Genomic DNA, 12,110 nt, shown 5'->3' on the forward strand with positions numbered 1-12,110 from the left:
GGACCAATTTCTGCTGCTCACCTCGTGTCTGTCCTCCTCCTTTCCTGGTCCCCAGATATGAGGCGTGCAGAGCATAGGCAACAAGTCTGCAGAACCCACCTACCCCCAGCATCCTGATCTTGGCCATGCCTAGACCTCAGTTTTTTCTTTGGAAAAACGGTACCGCCCTCCTGAATTACAGGAAGGAGGGGAGATCAAGAGCACTGGAAGGAGGGGAGATCAAGAGCACTGGTAAAGAGGGAGTGCTATCACTTAAGTGATTTCTTAGATCAGCTGAAGCTCATTCTTCATTCATGGAAAAAACAAAATTTACCCTCTGAATTTCTTTCCTGAACAACCAACCAAGTCTGGGGGACAGCCCCGGGAGGGACAGGTGGGCATCTTGTGGCCCTGAGCCTCACTGTTGGTGATGAGCCACTGTCTCTGTGGCTGGGCATAAGAGGCCAGGCAGCGAGCACCTCTCAGAGGTCCCTGAGGCTCTCATCCTCCCGGACAGAGACTGACTCTAAGATGTCTCCTCTTGCTGCTTTTATAGACCCGCCTTCCCTCTTGGTGGGATTCATGGAAAGCAGGAAGGGGCAATATTAGTACTAACGGCAGCGCCAAGCTGCTGACTACCAAGGATATCAACAGTGTGGCATCAATTTAAATACTCCTGTTATTAATTTATGACCGGTTACTATTATTGCCAAGGTTATCCATCTCGACACCATTTAATATGACCCACAGTACCATGGCCGGGCCTGGCTTATTAATAATTTCCATCACCTTGATCATTCAAGCCTTACTCCAACAATCACAAACAACAATTGTTACTATTATTAGCACTGTTTCTATGATTAAGCCTGAGCCCAAGACCATGATGTACTGCTGAGTGCTGGTGGAGAGAGGGGTGTGTGGAGGAAAGAACACCAGCTAGGATTCAGGCCTGGGTAGGAAGGCCTGCCCCATTCCCACCTGCTTACTCCTGTGTGATCTGGGGCAGGTTACTTCATCTCTCTCAGCCTCAGTTTCCTCATCTAGAAAATGGGAATTTAAGAAGAGCTCCCATCTTGAAGAGGCATGATGAGAAATAAGAGGTAACATACTGTTCATCACAAGGAGACACTCAATCCTCTGTTATTCATTGCACGCTTATTTATTGAACACCTACTATATGCCACACTCTGTTCAAGGCCCTGGGGATTCAATGGTGGACAACAGCAATTGCCCACATGGAGCTGATGTTCTAGTGTGTTCATTATTGGTTGTGAAGGGTTATTTTGTAATGTGACACCTTGGCCTGACCATACCATAGATAGCACAGCTCCGATTAGGATATTCCTTTTCTGGAACCGTGACCATTTCCCCACCGACCACCATAATCACCACGGCCTCTGTCACAACCACTAACACCAACACCAGCCCTACCATCACCGCCACTACCGTCATCACCCCGACCACCATAACTATCACCACCATCCACCCATGACTACCACACCATCTTCAGCACCCTCTCCATAATCACCCCCACCATGACTGCCATGGCCATGGCCACCCCCACCTCCCCCACCAACCTTCCCCCTTCTGTTCTACCACTAGCAACCAGGATTCTTTCTGGTGTTTGGGTCCATCCCTTTTCCTAGGAACCATATTGGAGATCCCATGAAGCCTCTGCCAGCTCAAGCCTAGCTCCCTGGTGGTCTTAACTCCTGACGCCAAACAAGAGCACACTTCAAAAATTTCTCTCTGGTCCCATGCTTTCCCCACGTTCCCTTTCCCCAAACTGCAGTACTTGCAGCCACAGCCCTGGGCTGGGGAACAGGGAGAGGGATCTTAGGAGCTGACCAGAAAGTGGGACCAGACAGGCAGCACCAAGGGACAGTAGTTTTCCTGGAGGGTCCCCCAGAACCATCACCCATATTAGAGCTGCACATATGGAGGATCCCTTCCTCCCCAAGACTTCCTGAGTGCAATAGTGACTAAGGCAAAGGGGTTGAGATTATCCATGCAATTCTGCATGGAGCTGGGAGTGGTAGTGGTGGGTCAAACTACATCTTCAAGTATTCAAATGGGAGGGGCTAGCCTCTCCCCGATTCCTCTCACCACCCTACCTTCCCCCTGCCCCTCCAGGAACGCAAGCTCCCTCACACACACTCCCTGTCATCCCATTCCATTCAGACCCCCACCTCAGCCCTCTCTCACCCGTGCCCCAGCAGTCATTGGGGGAACCAGCTTGCAGCCCCAACCCACTTCCAAGCAGAAATGGTAGAGCAGAAAAGGGGAGCTCATGTGTACTGAGACCTCCTGTGGGCCAGGAGAACCACATAATTATCTCTCTTAACCCGCACTAGAAACCCATGAAGGAAGTACTGGGGTCACCATTTTACAGATGCAGAGACCAAGTCTTGATGCGGCTCAGCCACTTGCCGCCGGCAGGAAGCAGCAGCGTCACTAGCGGCCACAGTGCCACACAGGCCCTCCCTGGTCACACGCTCACCATTAAACCCCCTATTTCCAAGTCTCTCCTCCTCTCTGTCCCAGCTCCTCCGCCTTCACCCCTGCTAGATGGGTGGGGCAGATCCGACCTCCATCTCAGAGGCGCTGAGCTCTGCCCTTACACGCTGTCTCTCAGGTGCCCATCCGGACAGCCATTCACAGAATTGGGGTTTGGGGGGGCCCAGGTAGGATGGATGGGGCCAAGCCAGGGGAGTGACCTGTGTCTTTTGATCCAAGGCATGATTTCCAAACTCTCTTAGTGAGCTCTCACGTTTCCTGATTTGGGGAGAATCACCTCCCCTATCCCCCACTCCCAATGTCCAGCCAGAAAAGGAGGGAAGGGAGGTGGACAAGGAGACCGTTTCTGATGGAGGGAAGGAGAGAGGGAACAAGGAGGTGCCGCCTCCTAGCTGCACCCAATCTGCCCTGGGCGGGTGGCCAGGCAAGGTAAGTGAAACCCGCTGCCCCCCATTAGGAGCTGGCTCGGTGGCTTTGAAGCATGCTGCGGTGATTATCTCTGAGCCCACTCCTTCTGGGCCGCAAGGGGACCTGGCCAATGAGGAGCGGGGCGAGGCCTGGGGACTGGCTTGGGATCGGTGTGGTTTAATTCTGGAGCTGAATTAGTGAGAGGGGTAGGAGGAATTAGTCAATTTTGGAGTCCGGTTAGATTAACTCAAGCGTCAAAGTGGGCCACTTCCTCAGTGGCCGGCCCCACTGCCTGCTCCAGCCGCAGAGCCGATGCTGCCTTCCGACTCGACTCTCCTGCAAGGAGTCCCATCGGACCTACATTTGCCAGCTTCTCCCACCTCTGAGCCTTTGCATGGACCTGGAGAGAGCTGGCTCCTCTCGCAGTAGAGTCGGGCAGAGGCTCCCATCTTCCCCTTCTGCAGTCTTTTCTCTCCCTTCAAAGGCCACCCTCTTTCCATCCCTGCAATCTGCTGCACCCATACCTCTTGTCGGGGACTTGGTTTCCCCCAGGGCTATGTGTTTAGGAGAAGGGATGCCCAGGGAGGGCAATGCTGTGCCCAGAGCAATGCCCTTGGTTGGGGGATTCCAAGCACTGTGGGAAGGATGCAGGGGCAGGATTCGGGGAGCCCCTGCCTCTGGGCAGACATCTTCCCTGCTGACTCTCGGGGCCACCCCTGCCCCTGCCTTTCCAGTTCAGCCTCTCCTCTTCTCTGCAGTGCACATTCCTCTCCTAGAAGCCTTCCTCTAGGACGTTCCTCTAGACTTGCAACTTTGATCCTTCCCAGCCCTGAAGGACCACCGAGCTGCCCTGCAGTTTCTGAAGGATTTGTTTCCTTTTGCACTTTTTACTTTGCATCCAAGGACAGAGTCAAGATGTTTTGAAGAAAAAATATAAGTAGAGCTACACCATTGCTGGGGTAACGTGAAGTCATTAAGCTGAAAGATAAGAGGATGAGAGCTGATGGCTGGGCTACCATTTGTTTGCTGTGTGGCCCTGGGCCAGTCTCTTCCCTGTTCTGAGCCCCAGTTTCCTCAACTGCAAAATAGGCCTAAGCTACCAGTCTCAAAGAATTACCGTGAGGAGTCAAGGAGGTACTGGTTATGAATAAGCTTTGAAAGCCAGGGCAGCTGGGGAGATGTCAATTTGTCGTGTTCTATTTGATGCTGCTGATGACAGTGGCTTCTGGCTTGCAGGCTGAAAACCGGATGAGGGGAGAGATGACATTTCAGCACTGGGAGATTGGGGCTCGGGGTCCTTCCTGCTGCAGATAAAAGCCAGAGCTTTAACAGGCCCCCAGCTTGGGCGCAATTCCCACGGGAATCACTGGGGGAGGAAACGTCCCAGCCCTAGACTTATCTCCACTCTGGCGCGCCCGGGAAGTGGGGTCAAGTGCAATTGTCTGGGTGCATTTCCAGCTGGGGAGGGTAAAGGAGAACACAGTCCAGGCTAAGTCCCCTAGTCAAAGGCAGGCCCCCACAGGGCTCAGGAAGTGGGAGGAGCTGCAGAAGGAGGGTCAGTTCCCAGTCCCCCCTCCCCAGGGCCTGGTCTGCAGGGCAGAAGGACCTGAGACCGGGCCGGACATCTCAGAACAGAAAGCCCAAGTCCCCAGTTCTTCCTGCACCAGCTCTCTGTCCCCTGACTCCACTCGGGGACTGAATGCCTTCCTTAGAAGAGGAAGATAGAGCTCTGTCCAGGGGGAAACTCTAGTCTGAGGGGGGGAGAAATAGTCCTTGACTGCAAAATCCCCTAGCCCGATGGGGGAGAGCCAGCCTTTGCCGTGGAAGCCCCTAGTCTCTGGGCTGCAGTCCCTCTCCCTCAGGAGAAGTGGGTCAGGACCCTGGAGAGGAATTTCAAATGCAACTCGGGGACACAGCTCCTGGGCTTGATGGTCTCCTAGTCTAAGGCGATCTCCAATCAAGGAGTGTTTCCCAGCCAGGGCAGGGGGCACATGGGGTTCCCAGCTACACAATCTGACTGGGACTTGGATCTCAGAAGTGGAGGGTACCCCAGAGATGTGTACAACATGTCCCCGGCACACGGTGTGTCCGCGGCAGAGAAGGGAATGAGAGAGCAGCTTCTGCGCGGTGTGGGAAGAGGGCTGGGAGACAGGAGACCCGGCTTCTCCCTGCGTGACCTGAGACCACTTATGGCGCCTTTGCCCACCTGTGACATGAGGGAAACTGCTTTCCCGGGCTGCCCCCGGCTCCCACCTGCCCTCACCCCCAGTCCCTGGGGAGTCTGAAGCCAGGCTCTGGTCCAGCCCCAGCCCAGCATGCAGGGTGCCTGGGGGAGGGGGCAGGTGGGGAGGGGGCGCCTCCCAGAGGAGCCAGCGAGGCCGAGGAAAGTGCTGAGTCTGCACTCAGAGCCCCGGCTACCTCCGCTCCTGTTCCATTATTCATCCGTGTAAGAGGCTCTCCCTCCTCCTCCCGAACCAGACCCAGTCTCGAGAAATACCCCCCCTGACATCCCCCCTCAGCTGGAAACTCTTAAGCAAAAAGGTCGTCAAGATGATTAAATGCGAACAGATTTTCAGTGCTTTTTCCACTTTAATTAAAAATGTGCTCTCCCATTTGAAGGAAGCTGGAGACAGAATAGCGACTCCCCAAAGACCACGGGGCTGAAAAGTGAGGGGGAAACACCCGGAGGTGTCTGGGGGTTGGCCTGGGGAGCCTGGGGTCAGGGGCCAGGACTGGAGCCGACATGTGCCCCCAGGCCCTGCCCAGAGGTGGAAACAGGACCTGGAGGAGGCTGGCACAGGGGGCGGGGCGAGAGCCGGCAGGTGAGGGGGGCAGGTAGGCACCCAGGATCTGGGGGGTCCGGCGACAGGAGATCCATATCCGCGGACCTGCACTGTTGGGGAGCCCCCCGTCTGAGGGCGGGCGCTTAGACCCAGTCAGGGAGTCCCCAGACTGCAGGGGACCCAGGTCATGTATTCAAGGAGGATTGGGCTCTGACATGGGGAATTAAGGCTGGAAAATGAGAAATGGAAATGCTTACTCCCAAAACATTCTAGAAGCCAACACAGCGCTGCCCAGTGTGCCTACGGGTGAATGGAGGGTGAAAGAACAGTGGCGGTGTGGGAGGGCAGCAGGAGGACTTCAGCACCAAACAGGAAGAGAGGAGTGAAACGGCTGGGGGGCAGGGGGCAGCCCAGCTAGGGGCCTGGGGCAGCAGGTTTACTGGGAAAGGTGGGGGGCTGTAGGGCAAGGAGGAGCCATTGGGGAAGAAGAGCTTTCCCCTTCTCCTCTCGGTCCTTCCATAGCAGCTCCCCGTGTCCCAGCCCGCCTCTGCGCTCCTGGGGGAGAGGAGACTGCAGAAGTGGGCCCAGAGAGAGAGAGGCCTCCCACTGCTTCCTGTACCTGCTGGGGTGGGCCCACCTGCCCTGCACTCAGGGGTGGGGGCTGGTCCCTTCCTGGTGAACCACCCTGGTGTCTGGGGGCAGCCCAGAGTCCATCCCGCTGCCCAGCTCCCAGGCCGGGGAGGCTGTTCCCTGGCACCTTCAGAGAAAGGGTCCTGCTCCGTGGGGGGAACTTCAGGGCCCCACAGAGTCCAGCCCCGCATGTCTTCCCAGCCCATCTCTACCACCTGTCCCCCTGCTACCGCTGTAGATTCCACCCAAGTTAGGGCAGCACTTCAGAAAGGCTCCCAGAGGTGGTAGTATGGGAGCTGGACCTTGAATTTTGGTGGAACCTCACCAGGTGAGGGAGGAGAGGGCATTCAAAGAGGGGATTGTTTGAGGAGAGTGCAGGGCATGGAAGAGAGAGGTGTTTGTGGAAATAACAAGTGATGGGTGTGGGGGGCAGCAGTGGGGATGGTGGGGGTGTAAATGGGTTGAGATGGAGCTGGCCAGGTACACTGGGGACAAGGTCTTAAGACCCCTTTTCCTTGTGGGTGATGGAGCACTTTCTCTCCTTGAAATGTCTCTCTGCCCCCCAGGGGAGACAGCAGGCCCCGAGTAAAAACCTGCTGCTCTGAGAATCTCTCCCCAGTTCACCCCGTCTCTCCTTTCCAGCCTGGTGGCTCCCGTCTGGCTGCCTCTGGCTCCTGCCACCAGGCTTCTGGGCCCCCGGCTTGTCCCCTCACCCAGTTCCGTGGCTACCCCTGCAGATGCTGCCCAGACCAGCCGCCTGCTGCCAGTTTCTCCACGAAGGAGATTTCAGCGGGAGAGGAGAGAGGCGCAGCTGGGTGCTGGACGGACGTGAGCCCCGAGACCTGGATCCTGACAGCGGAGTCCCCTACTCCCCAGAAGCCGATACTCGACCCAGGGGCCCCGATGCCTCCAGCCTTCCCTCCTTCGTTCTACTTTTAGGAAAACCAGCGGCTCTGCACCAGGGACTAGCCTATTTTGACAGAGTCCAAATGGAGCAGTGCGGGGAGGGGGCCGAGGGTGGGCAGCCTGTCTCTGTTGGCGGGCTCCGCGTTGCCGGGAACTCGTTTTTCCTCCCCAGTGTTAATTATCAAAATTAACTGAACACTATAAATAACCCAACTTGGAGACTTGAAGAGCCTCACTTCTAATTAATTCATTTCCAATCAAGACACTTCTATGCCCCCCTACCCTAGAATCTACAAGATGGGAACCTCATTGTGCAGCTTTTCAAATATCGAATCTGACTGTCCCCCTCACTCTCGAGCTGTGAAAACAAAGAGAAAAGAGAGAGAGAGGAGAAAAACTCACTCTGCTTTCTTGGAAGGGGGTAGCCTATAAATAACCCCATATTGGTGCATTTGATGGACGACAGTCGTGTCTAGGTTGGCTTTTGTTGGGATGAGGAGACGGAGGGGGTGGGGTGGGGGTGGCGGAGACTTCCATCTGCTGACTCCTTTACTGGGCAATAAATTTTAAAGCAAGACTGTGAGCGCCGTCCAAGGCCTCCGTGTTGGCTAGAGCTGGGGAGACTGATCGATAGAGGAGGAGGAAGGGGGGACGAGAGAGCAAGAAAGAGAGAGAAATGCAAGCCCTAGGATAAGTGCAGGGAGGGGGAAAGAATGGGAAAGGGAGAGGAGAAAGAAAGAGAGAAGAGCAAGAGGAGAAAAAAAGAAGGAGGAGAAAGGAGGAAGAAAGATAAGAAGGGAGAAGGTCAGGGAGATCAGGGAGAGAAAAGGGCCACCAGGGGGCAAGGGGGGTGGGACGAGGAGTGAGCACTTTCACCCCCACCTTGCCCCGTGGCCCTTTCCCCGACACCCAGTGAGCTGCTCCAGGGCTGGCCTGCCTCGTCGAGATCCAACTTATCTCCTCTCCTGACGCTGGTGGCTTCCCTCGAGAAGTCCTATGGCCTGTGTGCTCCACCCAAGTGGCCCTGGCTGTCCCTAGCCAGCAGGCCTGTCTCATTTCCTGGCTCCCTGGGGGAAGGGACCAGGCCGGGAGCACGCAGCCTCCTGTGAGTCTGCTTGTGGCCTTCCTGGACCACAGCCTCTCAGGTGCCCTGCAGGAGGGTGGGCTTGGGCAGGGGGCAATGGGAGGCAGAGACTGAGTCGGAGGAGAAGAGGGGAGGGAGACACAAAAAACGAGAAAGAAGGAGAGACATAGAAGTAAAGACAATGAGCAAGAATGAGAAAAGGGGACAGAGGCAGAGAGAGGAGGGGACGGGAGGAAGACAGAGACCGAGAGACTGAGATGCAGAGAGAGACCGAAGGAGACAGGAGAGGGGAGAGAGACAGAAAGGAGAGAGAAAGGCAGGAGGGAGGGAGAGGGAGCCAGGGCTCCCCCCAAGGCCAGGGCTTAGCCCCGCCCGGCCTTGTGTCTGGGCACAGCTGGGGAACAGGGAGAGCTCGGCTCTGGCTCACTGGGGCCCTGGACCCTCCGTGTCCAAGGGATAGGGACCTCTGGGGGCTGAGGCCAGGGAAGTGAGGCTCAGGCAGCCCCACTTCGTGCCTGAGCCCTGGAGGGGCCAGTGCTTGGGGGGGCTCCATCCAGCTCTGCAGCCTTGGTCAAGCCACTCCTTCTCTGAGCCTTGACTTCCCCGTCTGTAAAAGGGTGGTGAGGCCAGCCTTGCCTCCTCCAAAGGCTGCCATGCAGGGTAAATGAGGCTAAATGTGCACAGCATTCCTACTGAAGGTCTGGCGTGAAATGAGTGTTCAATTCAAGATCGCTGTTATTCTACGAGCACTAGTAGTACAAGTACTAGTGGTAGTAGTAGTACTAGTTTTATCTTCTTTATCACACCCGTTAGTGAGTGCTTCCAGGAGGACAGAGCTGTCCTCTCCCCCAGCGTCTGGGACCTTTGCCCCAGTCACCTCACTCACAGACTGGGCTCCCCAAGGCCAGGCAGGGGCTGTGTCCCCTGTCATGACGCGGGGCTTCCTGGATTGGGTCTCTTCCTACGGGCTGAGAATTCCCTGGAAGGTGCAACTCAGGTTTCCTTCTTTCTGAGGTGCTCACCTGGCCTTTGCAGCCAGGGGGCCGGTGCACGCAGCGGGTTGCTGACCGACCGACCGTGGAGCCCACGGCCCAGGGAGCGGCTCTAGCCAGTGATGACGCTCCCTGTCTGCCTCCGGCCACTTCCTGTTTGGTCCAGTCCACCTGGTCCTCCTCCTCCAGCTGAGATTAAGGGATGGACCAGGTGGGGAGAGGACATCCTGTCCCCTGGGCCTCTCCTTTCAGCACTCCAGGGAGAGCGCTGCAGGGAGCCAGCCCCTGGGCAATCTGATCTCCCTTCTCTGGTTCTCATTACTGCAGCCCAGGCAGCTTCAGCAAGTGCCGTTTCTCCAGCAACCTTGCCCTCCTCGCTCTGCCTTTTTGAGGTCCCTCTCCCATCCCTGTCCGCCTTGAAGTCCTCTCTTCAGTGGAACAACAACAGGGCATGGAGTCGCTCTTGGGGAATGGGGGGCATGGTGTGACCCTCAGTCTCAGTCCAACTATGGATCCTGGGGGACAGAATGCTGCCTTTACCCTAAATAAAAAATCTTCCTTCCCCTAGAACCCAATCTCTCTTCATATACCCCATGAACCCAGCCCCCCACCCCAAGAGGGCTGTTGGCTGCTCCACTCCACTGGGTTCCAACAGAAGGTCCCCGTTGGACCACACAGTGCCCAGCCCTGTGCCTGGCACCAAGGAAGGCAGGTAGGAATGAATGAACTGCAGGAACAGGCAAGCAAACAAACGAACAGACATGCCAGCAGGGAGGGGAGAGAACTCAGTCAAACAGAGAGCTCTAAACCAGAGATGCTCACCACCCCGTCTATTTGTCCAGCCTCCTCACCACCATGTCTCCTTTGGGGACTGTCTCAACCCCTCCTGCTCATCCTTCACAACTTGGCACAGGAATCACCTCCTCCAGGAAGTCCCCCGTTTTGCCCTGGTCAGGGCAACCAGGCACCTCAGGCACCTGCACTTCCCTCATTTTACCGGCACACTGTGCGTGGTGGGTGATTTCCTTCTCTCTCCTGGGTGCTGGGCCCCTTGGGGAGGGATGTGGCTGGGTGGCCTCCTCGCCCAGGACTGTGTAGTGAGCACTCAACAGCTGTGGGTGAAAGAATGCATGGATAAAGGAATGAATGAACCAACAAACGAATGAACCAACAGCTGCCTAGACAGCCACCTGAGAGCAACAGGGAGGTAAAAGAAGGTGTGGCCCCTCTATGGACTTATGCAGCCATTAAAAACTACAATTAGGAAGGAAGAGACCGCACCATGGGGTTGCAGCTCTGTATAACTCATTGTGCCATGTGTTCAAGGGCTGGAAGGGAAAAATTGACTGGGATTTTTTCCCTTTTAACAAGCCTTCTTTTAATATAGGATTCTTGTTTACAATTCACAAGCGACTCTTTTAAGGATGCCCTGAGGCTGGTGGGGCAGGAGGAATCCCCAAATGAACAGGAGATGTGAGCAGAGGCTCCCCATCACCCACTTTCCACGTCCCTCTCTCCTCTTTGCTCCGACCCCCTCCCCTGCTGCTGGATGGTGGTGGCTTTGCCTGGCCCAGACCTGCTGGAGGAGGGAGACAGCACCCTGCTTGCAGGGCGGGGCAGCTGCAGAGCCCAAACAGCCTTGATTAAGTGTCTAAATGGAGAAGCCTGGGCAGTGCCCAGATGGAACGATGCAGACATTGGGGCCTCCAGGATAATCCAGACACACAGATGGGAGACAGACATGGATGAGCAGCTGGGAAGAAGAATAAAACAGGGAGATGAAATCAAGCTCCGATTACATGCATAGGAGGTGACCCTCTCTCTTCTTCCTCCCTGGTGAACTCCTATTCAACCTTCAAGGCCCAATTCATTTATCCAATCATTCATGTTTTCATTTGACACGAACATCTGTTGCCCAGCACCACTTCACCTTTTTTTTGCTTGTGGGAAATCTCTTTCCAACTCTTTTGTGGGGAGAAACTTACTTTCGTTTCACCTTCACCCTCTGCTGGCTCCAGGGATGGTCATGTGACCAAGGCCTGGTGAATTAGTGTCTAAAAATAATGCCTGGCCATGTGAGTGGTTCAAAGATTGGAACATCACTAAATCTTCCCAATGCGAGTCAGCCCTCAGGCTTTCCCTGGGACTCTTGGAAAAGAGGGGTTCTCTTTCTGCTGGAGATGCCAGGTTGGAATACTATAAGCCCTCTTGCCACCCCTTGGCAAGAGCCTGGCTGAGAATAAAACCAACACAGAAAGAAACAGAACTGAGAGATGCCCAATGGCAACATTTAGCCCCTATACCTTGTTTTGTTTGGACCTTGACCCTAACCCTGCCCCATGAAATTTCAGTTGTGCTGAAATACAAATTTCCTTTCCTTCTACTTAAGCCAGTTCAAGACGACTTTCTGTCACTGCAACCCAAAAGCTCCTGACCAATGCATCACTCCTTTAGCACTTGCCATGCTCCTGCTGCGTGCCAGGCGCTGGGCTGGCTGGCGGAATCCCAGGACGACTAGAGCCCAGGCCCTGCCTTCGAAGAGCTTTCAGTCCAAATGCTGCCCCTCTGTGACCCCTTGGCCAGCTCCCACAGGCCTCTTCTCCCATCTGCTTCCTCAGCAGTCTGCTCTCCCTGTTCATTCAGCAATCACTGAGTGACCACCCACTACGTGCCAGACTGTGCGGTGCCTCCGTTGGCCTCTGCCCATAGACCATGAGCTCTGTGACACTGGGCGCCAAGTCGATGAAGGCCTGGGGGCTTGGCCAGTGCCTGCCACCTGCTAATCGCTCGTTTGTGGAATGAGTGAATGAG

The sequence above is a fragment of the Choloepus didactylus genome, chromosome 18 (genome assembly GCF_015220235.1).
Source record: "Choloepus didactylus isolate mChoDid1 chromosome 18, mChoDid1.pri, whole genome shotgun sequence".
Lineage (NCBI taxonomy): Eukaryota > Metazoa > Chordata > Mammalia > Pilosa > Megalonychidae > Choloepus > Choloepus didactylus.